The sequence below is a fragment of the Loxodonta africana genome, chromosome 1, assembly GCF_030014295.1.
Source record: "Loxodonta africana isolate mLoxAfr1 chromosome 1, mLoxAfr1.hap2, whole genome shotgun sequence".
NCBI lineage: Eukaryota > Metazoa > Chordata > Mammalia > Proboscidea > Elephantidae > Loxodonta > Loxodonta africana.
The window spans coordinates 24604510-24616604 of NC_087342.1; positions in this window are offsets into that span (position 1 = coordinate 24604510).

Sequence of the window (12095 nt, forward strand, 5' to 3'; positions counted from 1 at the left end):
ATCCGGATCATCAGTTGATGGTATTAGAAATATTTGTAATTCCAAAATATCAAGTTTAGGAAAAAGACTTTTGTTTACTGTAGAATTCCCAGAGGTCAATAGTATAGCCCGGAAAAAGACAATTAAATAAAAACAGGTAATGCAGGGAAAAGAATTTTGGTGATGGAGAGGTTTCAATAGTGAATTAAAGGACTCTTGGTATATTCCTACTGTCGTAACTTTTACATCACACAATGAAGTTAATGTTTCTCCAGTGATACCCAAACAAACAAACAAAAAACCCACTGCTATCAAATTGATTCCGACTCATAGTGACCCTTTAGGACAGAGTAGAACTGATCTATACAGTTTCCAAAGAGCGCCTGGTAGATTCAAACCACCAACCTTTTGGTTAGCAGCCATAGCTCTTAACCACTACACCACCAGGTTTTCCATTGGTACCCAAATAGGGAGTAATTTGGTGCGTGAAGGAGTCTCAATTGTTAAATTTAGAATTTCACTCCAGTACACATCACATCTTTCGTTGCTTCAATATCTTCATTTGGTATGGAGTCAATAAAACTTATCCTAATTTAGCAACGGCCCAAGAAAGAATTCACACTTTTACAGACTCAGAACCAGAGAAAGTCATGGGAGCGAGTGCAGGGCAATGAGAGAGAGTGTAAGAAGAAGAAACGTTTGGAGTAGAATGGTAAGGTGATTGAAGAAGAAGATTACAAGTCTCACACCAAAAGGCTGTATGTCTCAGTTTGTGGAGAGAAGAGTAGATAGACGCTGAAGGAGATTACTTAAGATGTGGGCACACATGTAATGCCACTATGGACAGAGGACAGAGGAAGCCCCCATTTTACATGGGTGAAATTTATATTCTTTTCCCAAACCTGTTTTATCCAAAGCCTCTCCTATCTAAGTGATACTATTACCTTCCAACTGTTCAGGCCAAAAAACTTGGAGTCATCTTTGAGTCCTGTCCTTGTGTTACAACCAGCATCCATATTGGCAGGAAATCTTGGAGTGCTTGGATGGCACAACCAGTTAAGCACTTGACTACTATCCAAAAGGTTGGTGGTTTGAACCCACTCAGAGGCTCCTCAGAAGACAGGCCTGGTGACCTACTTCTGAAAGGTCACAGACTTGAAAACCCTACAGAGCAGTTCTACTCTGCATTCATGGGGTCGCCATGAGTTGGAATCAGCAAGATGGCATCTAACAACCTTTCAAACAGTTCCTACCACATCTCTGGTATGAGCCACTCATTGTCAGTTCTTGCCTTGATGACTGCAATAGCATCTAAATTGGCCCATTTGCTCTCACCTTTGCTCTTCTGTAGTCTATTTACAACACAGTAGGTAGAGTAATCACTTTATAACCTAAGGAGGATCATGCCTCTTACTAAAATCTAATGGAAAATTCTAAAGTCCTCCACGCACGACGTATATGAACCATACCCGTCCAGATCTACTGTCTTACTACTTATCCCTTACTCATTTGCTCCAGGTACGCTGTCCTCAAAACTATCAGCTATTATTCCACCCCCATCTGCCCCCTTTAGGGTCTTAGCATTTGCCGTTTCTTTGATCTGAAACACTCTTCACCCAGATATCAACATTGTTTCACCCCCTCACCTTCTTTAAGTCTTTGTTCGAATGTTAGCTTCTCAATGAGGCTCAAACTGACTCCCCTACTTAAAATCGTAACCTCTCCCAACCCTGGCACTTCCCACCTCCTAATGCTAACTACACACCTTCTCTTCCCATCTTAGTTACCATCTTCTAGTATGCTACATAACTGATTTCTATTTACAGTGTTGGGTTTTTCTTTCCTTGCTAGAATATAAGTCTTTGGGGAGAGAGCTCTTTGTCTTAAACCCAGTGCCGTCTTTGTCTTAGTCACTGATTTATACCCTGAGTTTCTAAAGCAAACTGTATTTACCATGTATGCAAACAAACTTTGTAAGTAAGAGTCCCTAGTTCTGGGGATTCTCAAAAATAACCAGATGAGCATTTGTTGGGGATGAAACCTTACACAACTGAGTGTGGCTAAAAACCATGTGCAGGGAGGGACTTTATGGTGTTAACATGACCTCATTTCTATCCACTGATGAAAGACGCCTGAAGAAATTTATGTTAATGTACTATAATAATCCCCAATATGTGTGTAGGGCTGTATGGTGTACAAAGTGCATTAATATACACTATCAGGTTTTATCCTCATGACCACTTTGTAAAGTGGCTGTTAGTAACTTCAAGTTATACATGGTAAATTGAACAGATCCACTCCCTTCCAAAACCCACTAAAATTACAGTAAAGGAATATGAATGTCTTTAATCTACAAGAACAAAGACAATGGTAAGAAGATGGCAGAAGAATTAGCAGTAAGGTTTTAGCTCATGGAAGGCGGATGGGTAAATCACAGTTGGCTGAGGTTTCATGTTTCTCCACTTTGCTAAGTGTCTTCAGGAAAGAAGCTGAGGATAATCCAGCTAATCATGCTGCAGAAATGCAGAAAGGCCCCAAAACTAGAGGCCTGAGTTAGCTCTGAAAACAGGCAAAAGTGGGGCAACAAATGGGAGGATTGATTGAAGGCTTGTACACGGAGTACTTGAGCTGCCCAAGTAACAAGGGAAATTTCCCTCTTTGGTCATGGTGGAAGAGTGAGGCAGGCAGGCGGCGCTGGGCTAAGCCGCACCCGTCAGAGCTGAGAGCAGGGGGAGGGCTTAGTGAAAACAGGGGTAGCCTGAAAGTCTGCATCCTAAACCATGTGCAGAATCTCACAGAACTCAGAATGCAGATATCTGCTAACACACAGCCCGCACCCCAGTCCCTAGAGAGAAAACTGAAAGATTTCTTCCTGGAGAATTTGATCAGCACAAGAGAAAAGATTTCAGGTATAGACATTGGAGTTTCCCTTAAAATATATATTTGGTTCTCCATCCGATAGCGTGATCCATCAGTGGACAGGCTCCCCCCCATGCACAGAGCTTTCACGTATGTGTTCAGCACCTTGTTCCCCAATGTGTGCAACCATGTATCACTCTACATATTTAAGGGAAACCTCAATTAGATACCAAAATAAACAAGCAGAAAAAAAAGGAGCCTTGAGGGAGTGGAGAAAGCACAGAGAGTACAAGAGAACAGCAAAAACTATAAACAATGTTTTCAGAGAAATAAAAGAACATACAAGAACAACATAGGGCTCTGCAAGATTAAAATTGTATACCAGAAATAGAAATGTGAACAAAAATGTTGCAATAAGAACTAGAAAAAAAAATTCCAGGGTGTGTAACAGAGAGGGAGGTAGGGAGAGAGATGTTAAAAATCTTCAAGATAAGGAAGAACCAAAACTCAGAATGATATTGGACTTCTGAACAACACCAGAAGATAGAAAATAAGGAAGCAAAATGCCTTCAGAAGTGTGAATAAATTAGAAACTTAGAAATCTATACCCAGCTAAACTGTTACTCAGATCTGAAAGCTCTCAAACACTGGACTTCTCGTGCCTTTTTTCTTAAGAAGTTACTGAACAGTATTTGCTGGGAAATTAAGGCACCAAGCAAAAGAGGGGCAGGCCTGAGCTCCAGGGAAAGGGACTACAAAGCAGGAGACAGGAAGAGAATTCAGAAAACGACAATGAAGTTAATCTCCAGGAAGATAACTTTGAAACAGCCCAGAGAACAGCCAGTCCCCATCAGAGCATGACAACAAGTCATTATAGGAAGAATGGAGGAATGACTTAAGAAAAAAGTATCATGGAAATATGATGACCAGTCAATGACTGATAAAGGGAAAACACATGAACTGAAAAAAAACAAGGCAATTATTAAATCCAGGAAAAACTTAAGCCAGATTTTTAACAAAATCAGGTTCAACTATGAGTAATGTAAACAATGAATGTGGATTTTTAAAAAAATTATGTGTTATTCATATTGATACCGTAGGCTGTGATAGAAGGTAGTAGGATACTAGAAAGCTAAATCTTAATCTTAGGTAGTGGGAAGTCAATGTATAATATCTAAAATTAAAAGAAAAATCAAGAAATAGTGGTGAAGCACATGATTTGGAAATTAGATCACAAATACCTGGAAAAAATATAAAAGCTGAAAATTTTTGCCTCAAGAATGGAACTTAATGTCATGTGGAATAAAGCAGAGTAGAGAATTGCTCGTTTTTTTGTTTTTTATCTTGAGCGTATAGTACTATTTGATTTTTACAACGAAATGCACAGTTGTAAACGTATAGATTACTTTAATAAAAATAAACATAAAATGAAACAAATACATAATCTGGCAAAGCTATAGCTTATAATGGAAACCCTGGTGGTGTAGTGGTTAAGTTCTACAGCTGCTAACCAAAGGGTCGGCAGTTCGAATCCACCAGGTGCTCCTTGGAAACTCTATGGGGCGGTTCTACTCTGTCTTATAGGGTCGCTATGAGTCGGAATCGACTCGATGGCACAGGGTTTTTTTTATAGCTTATAATTGCAAGCAAACAAATGAAATTATACTGTAAGGAAATACAAAATGTTAAACAAAAATGCCATTAGGTGATGGGGTGATATTAGTTTTTATCCACATTTTTAGACTTTCCAATTGTTCTATAATATGTTTTGTTGCTTTTATAACTGAAAACCTCAGCAAACTTCTGTTATAAAGAATAGACACTAGAGAAAAATACATGTATATCATTGCCTTCACTTAACAGATGAGAAAATGTAGACTCTGGAAGGGCAATTGACTTACCCAAAGGGCATAGCTAACTAGCGTCAGAGGTAAACTTAGAGACTAGATAGTTTGATCTTTCAATTCCTATTCCAGGTGTTTTTCTGCTATGATCTTCCAACTTCAAAAGTGGTTATGAAAATAAAGATCAGAGAATGTGGCTTATAATTAGGTTGATCTCAAATAAGTAACACCAAAGAAAGAGCTTTTGTTCGTATCTTATGAGTTATGTATGTTAAAATCCATTCCATTTAACAGAGCAGGTATTGGTTTTTATCAAAACCAGGGAAAGTATAAGCTCTGATGTGTTTCCCCAGCCAGCCCATCTAGAAACAGATATCATGATTCAGCAGCTGACTTGGTTTATTTCTGGGTGGTAGGGAAGGGAGTCGGAGAAAGAGTATAGACAGTTGGGTAGGCTGGTAGAAAAAGAGTTTATTTTCATAGAAACTTTTTCTGGCAGAAATTTCTTATCAAATGTCACAGAATACATTTTTATTTAATGTCTAATAAATACTTACGGAATGATTATTGTGTGTCAAGTATTGTGCAAGGTTCCGGTGATATTTCTGCAACAAACTTTGTTAGTAGACTTTGTCTCATGTATTTTGGGCATGTTATCAGGAGGGACCAGTCCCTGGAGAAGGATATCATACTTGGTAAAGTAGAGGGTCAGGGAAAAAGAGGAAGACCCTCAACGAGATAGATTGACACAGCGGCAATAATTGTGAGAATGGCACGACTGGGCAGTGTTTTGTTCTGTTGTACATAGGGTCGCTTACATGGGGTCACAATGAGTCGGAACTGGCTCCACAGCATCTGACAACAACAACGACTGAGTATCCACTGTTTTTTTTTTTTGAATAGCAAGAAACCAGTACCAGTTGCCATGATTCGGTTCCGACTCCTGGTTATCCCATGTGTCCGAATAGAATTGTGCTTCACAGAGTTTTCCATGGCCTATTTTTCCAAAGTAGATCACTAGGCCTTTCTTCCGAGGTGCCTCTGGAAGGGCTCAAAACTCCAACCTTTCCATTAAGAGCCAAGTACTTTAGCCATTTGTACCACCCAGGGATAGTTCTGACCTCTAGAGAGAGACTTCACGGTTCTGTAGCAGTTGTTCTTTCTGATCCCCTTAAAACTACTGTAAATAATAGAATAACAATAATGATTTGGATGTTATGGTTATCACGACATTTAAAAAGGAAATTCAAAAATACAAATTCGTGTTCCTTTTCTGTCATCTCCCCTTTGAGAATCTTTGCCCACGTCTTAGCTCTTCAGCAAATCTTTAAAATTCTATTTGAACTAGCTGTTTTGGGTTTTAATTCTAATTCTAATAGGACTGGGTTTTTTTCCTTATGTAAAAAATTGTTCATTTCTTTCTTTCTTTCTTTCTTTTTTAATATTGCTAAACGTATAGCTCTTCCTTTGAAAATCCAGCAGAGGGCATAAAAGCCAGCTCATTGGCTAGATTCGATTTAACGGCTAAATGAAACAAACCAGGCAGCTGGGTTACTACTGATACCAGATTTTTGACAGATCCCAGCGGTCTGCCAAATATGGAATAATAATGAGGTTTAAATTTTCAAAGAAGATTCTGGTACTTTAGCTCACAGTGAAGCTGGGCCTCAGGTGAAATGCCTGCCCCTGGGAGAGTCCAGAAAGTTTGCAATATACTCCCCCTTCTTGAGACTTCATTCTCAAAGGCTTACAAAAGCGGGCTAACCTGTGCATACAATGTTGGTAAGATCTACCAAACTGACCTTATCGGCCTAGCCTATTTCTTTTTGACCTGATCACAAATTCACCTCTAATTTTCACTTTTGTGGTTCCAAATTTGTTTCACTTGTATTAGGAGCACAACTTTTATGAAAGACCACTATAGATGCAATTCCTTTGGTGGAAACGATATAGAACCAGGATAGGACTAAATAGCATTCACGTGGACGATGAAATGAAACTCACCCAGGCGAAATGTGAAATGCTTCAGAATTTGTGTAAGAGAAAACGAAACAATGAAAATGTGTTGACTCTGAGACCCCACTTTTGATACAAAATTTTTTTTTTTTTTTTATCAGAACAGAGGAAGGAACTAGAGTGTATATTCCACAGGAATCTTTCACTTTTAAATTCATTTTGCTCTGTGATTTTGTACAAAATAACTCCATAGAGATTTTTTTTTTCCTATTTGATATTAGGTCATTTTTTTTTTTTTCATGGCAAAATAGTATGATTTTTATGTTACTTTACAAGTTGTAGTTCTGGAAAAATAAAATAAAAAGTGTCCCTTTATGAAATGGAATGGTTTGATGATAAAATGTAATTTCTATTTGTAAGTTTGAGAGTTATTTTTTTTTTCCTTCTCAAATTACAGCAGCCTATATCTACCATCTGACTCATGAAGCAAGTAATACATATCAGTCAAGATACCAGAATTTTATATTAATAAGATGAAAAATGGTGTTGCTCAGAAGTACTGAAATTCTCTGTGAACGCAGGTGGCTTAGTGTTAGTACCATGTTTGTTGGGGGAGGGTTTCCTTTTTGAAAATTTATTTATGGAGAGCTAAGATAATTTCCCATTTTCAAGAAAAAAATGTAATGATGTCTTTCTTTATATTTAATAAAGAGCCCACGGACTCCCCCCTCCACCCCCCGGATAGGAAGAATGACTATAAAAAATGAAGCCATATGCCAATTCAGATTATTCTCTCCTTTATGTATTTATGGAAACCCTGGTGACAGTGGTTAAGAGCTACGGCTGCTAATCAAAAGGTCGGTTGTTCCAATCCACCAGGTGCTCCTTGCAAACTCTGTGAGGCAGTTCTGACCTATAGGGTCGCTATGAGTCAGAATTGACTCAATGGCAACAGGTTTGTTTTTTAATTTTTTTATGTATTTATATCTGGGTACACTAGTAATATTAAAGAATCTTAGTTAACCCTGGCTAATTGCCTTCTAGATTTCGACGGCCGGAGATACTATCTTTTCTTGAAGTTTATGGGGAGACACAAAATAAGAGGGCATAGGGACTTACCAGAAATAAAGGCTAGATAGTTGCATACTTACCTGATAATGTGTGGATTGCTGCCCACCTGTGTGTGACCAAGAAAAAATATCAATACTTTATTAGGAGAGTTAGGAGATTGGGGTACCAAGCTCTTAAGGCTGCCAAAACCTTACTAAGGTGTCAAAGTATCTCCATATACGTAAGAATTTTTTTTTTTTTTTTTTTTTGGTGGGGGAGGAATATGTAGTTGAGAGAAATACTTCGATAAACTGCTAAAACAGATAGGCAGTCACTCATGGGGCATGCTCAGGTAACAATAGATGGTCACTAAGATGGATGGGAGTCCCTGTGTTAGAGGTTTGAGTCCACTCAGAGGCACCTTGGAAGAAAGGCCTGGTGATCTACTTGGAAAAAATCAGCTTTTGAAAACCATATGGAGCACAGCTCTAATCTGACACACATGGAGTGGCCATGGGTCAGAGTCGACCGAATGAAAACTAGAAGGTTGAGTTTATGTAACTGTTTTGCTGTGTAAGAGTGAGGTATACATGTTTGAGAGCAGAACTAAACTTCCAAGGCTTTAGAGGAGAATTTGCTTTATACATATATATATAAGGCACGTCACTACAAAGACAAGAATTGGTGTATGCTCAGAAAAGCCATTATTGAAACATTAACTCCACTGTGTTTAAAAATAGTTGCTACTGAGTTGATGCTAACTCATGGCAACCTCATGTGTTTCAGCCCAGAGTGAAGTAGAGGAAATACATTTTCTCCAGTGTTTTAATATTAAAGTAGAGAGAATATATTTCCTCGTTTGTTTTAGTATAGCTGTATAAGCTGTGATTAATCTCTAGTCTTTAGAAAGTAGCGCAGAGTTCTGTTCAAGATACGGCTGAGCAGCCTGTCCCACTCTTAACCAAACACCCTAATACCTTACAACATATTTTCTCCTATTCACAATGGGTGATTGAGAACTTGACATGACTAGTGCCATAATGATGCTTTAAGTAATCTCTAAAAACATTTTTTTATGGCCCCAGCTGTACCAGTCTCTTCTAAAGGGGTGCGGAGCTCTCTCAGCTCCTGTGGCCTTGGTCTCTCTTCTCTTCTTTGTTCTCTGGAGAAATGGCCTTCAGCCTGCAGGATGGCAGCTAGAAAAGCTGCCTGACATTTTTAATCTGCGACTTTCTTTCTTGCTCCCTATCTCAGCCAGAGTGGACTTGGTTCCACCAGCCGAAAGATTCTTATTTGAGTTTTTTTCAGCCTGTTACAAACATACTGATTAGAATCCGGATGTCTGACATGCATATCTTTAGTTTAGTAAAGAGTTTCTTGCAGTTGTTTTGTGATATATAAGACCAACTGTGGGCTATGTGCTTAAAAACATTAGATAACCCTAACCTTCCCCCTATAAAACCCTCCCGCTAGCTCTTTAAAATTAGACAGAATTTAAGAGAAATTTAACCCCCTCTGTCTCTTGAATACTGGTATTCAATAAAGCCCTCTTGCTGCTTACCTCCTCCTGTCTCGGTATTGGTTTTGCGGCAGGCAGCTTGAATCCGCAATTTGCGGTAACGAGAGTTTTCAGTGGTTGGACATTTCGGATATGGCAGTCTGCTCCCATAAAGATATATAGCCTTGGAAACCCTATGGGGCAGCTCTTCTCTGCCCTGTGGGATCCTATGAATGGAATCGACTCATCAGCAGAGGATTTGGCTTGGGGGTTTCGGTGACATTTTGGAAGTAGGGCACCAGGTCTTTGTTCTGAGGTGCCTCTAGGTGGATTCCAGTGACCAACCTTTTCGTTAGTGGCCCAGTGTTTAACCATTTGTGCCAACCAGGGACTCCACTGTATTCTTAGCTCCTTCATTTTATTCTCCACTGATGCAAATGCTTTTCATAATTTCCCCCTCTTTGTTTTGCCTATTTTTCCTACAAAATTTGTTGACTGCTTCACTTTCTGCTATAGTAAATAAATTAGCTGGTTTTCTATTTACTAAACTTGGAGCCTTTCCTGCCTCCTACCAAATAGAGTTCCCCCCTAATTTCTTCCTCGAATCAATGGTTCCCACTCAACTGAAAAAAAACATTGCCCTCAAATGGATTCCAACTCATAGTGACGCTCTAGGGCAGAGTAGAACTGCCTCATAGGGTTTTCAAGGCTATAAATCTTTATGGAAGTCGGCTGCCACATCTTTCTCCCACAGAGCAGGGCTGGCGGGTTCCAACCGCTGACCTTTCGGGTTATCAGTGGAGCGCTTAACCGTTGAGCTACCAGGGCTTCTTCCCATTCAATAGCTTTTAAAAAGGAAGGTACCATATAATATTTATTTTAATTTAGTAAAAGGAAAACTATCATTTGCAGCGAGGGGTATTTCTCAACCACTCTCGGAATTCTTTGGGCTACAAAGACTAGGCTTTGTATGCGGTCGTTAGTTGCCATAAAGCCGATCCAACTCATAGCGCCCCCATGTGTTACAGAGTACAACTGTGCCATAGCGTTTTCAAGGCTGTGTCCTTTTGGAAGCAGATGGCCAGGCCTGTCTTTCAGGGAGCCTCTGGGTGTATTCAAACCACCAGCCTGGTGCTAATGGTGGAGCCCTTAACCGTTTGCGCCACATAGGAATCCTTAGCATACAACAACTTAATTGAGAAAACTGCTGAAAATTTGATAGTTTCTACAAACTTCCCAAGTTTCTCACCTATATCCAGCACTTCCGCCAGAGAAGGCAGGATGAAAGCTACAGGTCCGCTTTACTTCTTGTCTCTTTATCTGTACTAAGGCCCCACCATAAGAGATGTCGCAGGCTGCTTCTGTAAAGATGCACAGCCTTGAAAACCCTATGGGGCAGTTCTACTCTGTCCTACGGGGTACTGTGAGTCGGAATGGACTTCACCGCGACAGGGTTTGGGTAAGACCTACATCACAAAAACATCTACTTTGCTTTGTCAACCGTTTCAGTTCCATTTTCCTTTTCAGCTCCCATTTCATTTTCTTCTAATTATTATCAGCAAACGTTTAACCTGTCAACTTTGTGGAAACAGCTTAATTTTTTCAAAGACAATCCAGAGGCAGAGAGAGAGAGGTCAGGGGGGCCCCTTGCCCCTGGACACAAGTCAGAGGGGGCACCAGACGAGGCACAGAATGAAATCCCGAGGCACCACATATATGAAAGGCACCTGACTGAGGCAGCCCAACAAGAGGGGAGAAGGCCTTTCTGCTGACATTCACCGGCTATAAAAGTCAGTTCACCTTGAAATTGGGGGCCGGGCTGCAATTCAGAGATTGTCCTTGGGCACTCATTGCCCTCTTTAGCCTTTGAGGCAATCTTACAATAGTTGGCATGTTTCAGAAAGCCTTCCAAACCCGGATTCAAGTAGAGATTATAGAAATCAAAATTACAGTATTTTTCTTAACAGTCATGTCAACTGCAAAGATCCTCAATTTGTTACCAGTTGAAAAGGGCATTTTTGAGACCTGGGAAATTTGTTTTTATGGAACTCTTGATTGTTAATGTTGACTGTGATAATGTTACAGTGGTCATATTGTTAAAAAGTCCTTATCTCTTAGACATATATAGTGAAGTATTTGTGAGTAAAATAATATGATTCCTGCAATTTATTTTAAATACCCTAGCAAATAAACAAATTTTCTTATTTATTGGCTTGGCATAAAACTGCTATTTTGGAAAAAAGACCAGACTTACTGATCTGACAGAAACTGGAGAAATCCCGAGAGCATGGCCTCCGGACACCCTTTTAACTCAGTACTGAAGTCACTTCTGAGGTTCACCCTTTAGCCAAAGATTAGACAGGCCCATAAAGCAAAATGAGACTAAATGGTCACACCAGCTCAGGGGCAAGGACGAGAAGGCCGGAGGGGACAGGAAAGCTGGTAATGGGGAACACAAGGTGGAGAAGGGAAAAGTGTTGATGTGTCATGGGGTTGGCAACCTATGCCACAAAACAATATGTGTATTAATTGTTTAATGAGAAACTAATTCACTCTGTAAAACCTTCATTTAAAGCACAGTTAAAAAAAAAAAAAAAAGACCTCTGTTGAATTTGGACTAAATTTGAATTCATACTGCTATCACTCTTGCTAACTCTAATCCTAGCTCATGGCTATGCTTTGCATGAGCAGTGAAATTTAATAAATGGTATCTTACCTTCTGCTTGGAAACCCTGGTGGCGTAGTGGTTGAGTGCTATGGCTGCTAACCAAAGGGTTTGGCAGTTTAAATCTGCTAGGCACTCCTTGGAAACTCCCTGGGGCAGTTCTACTCTGTCCTACAGGGTTGCTATGAGTCAGAATCAACTTGATGGCACTGGGTTTGTTTTGTTTGTTTGTTTACCTTTTGCT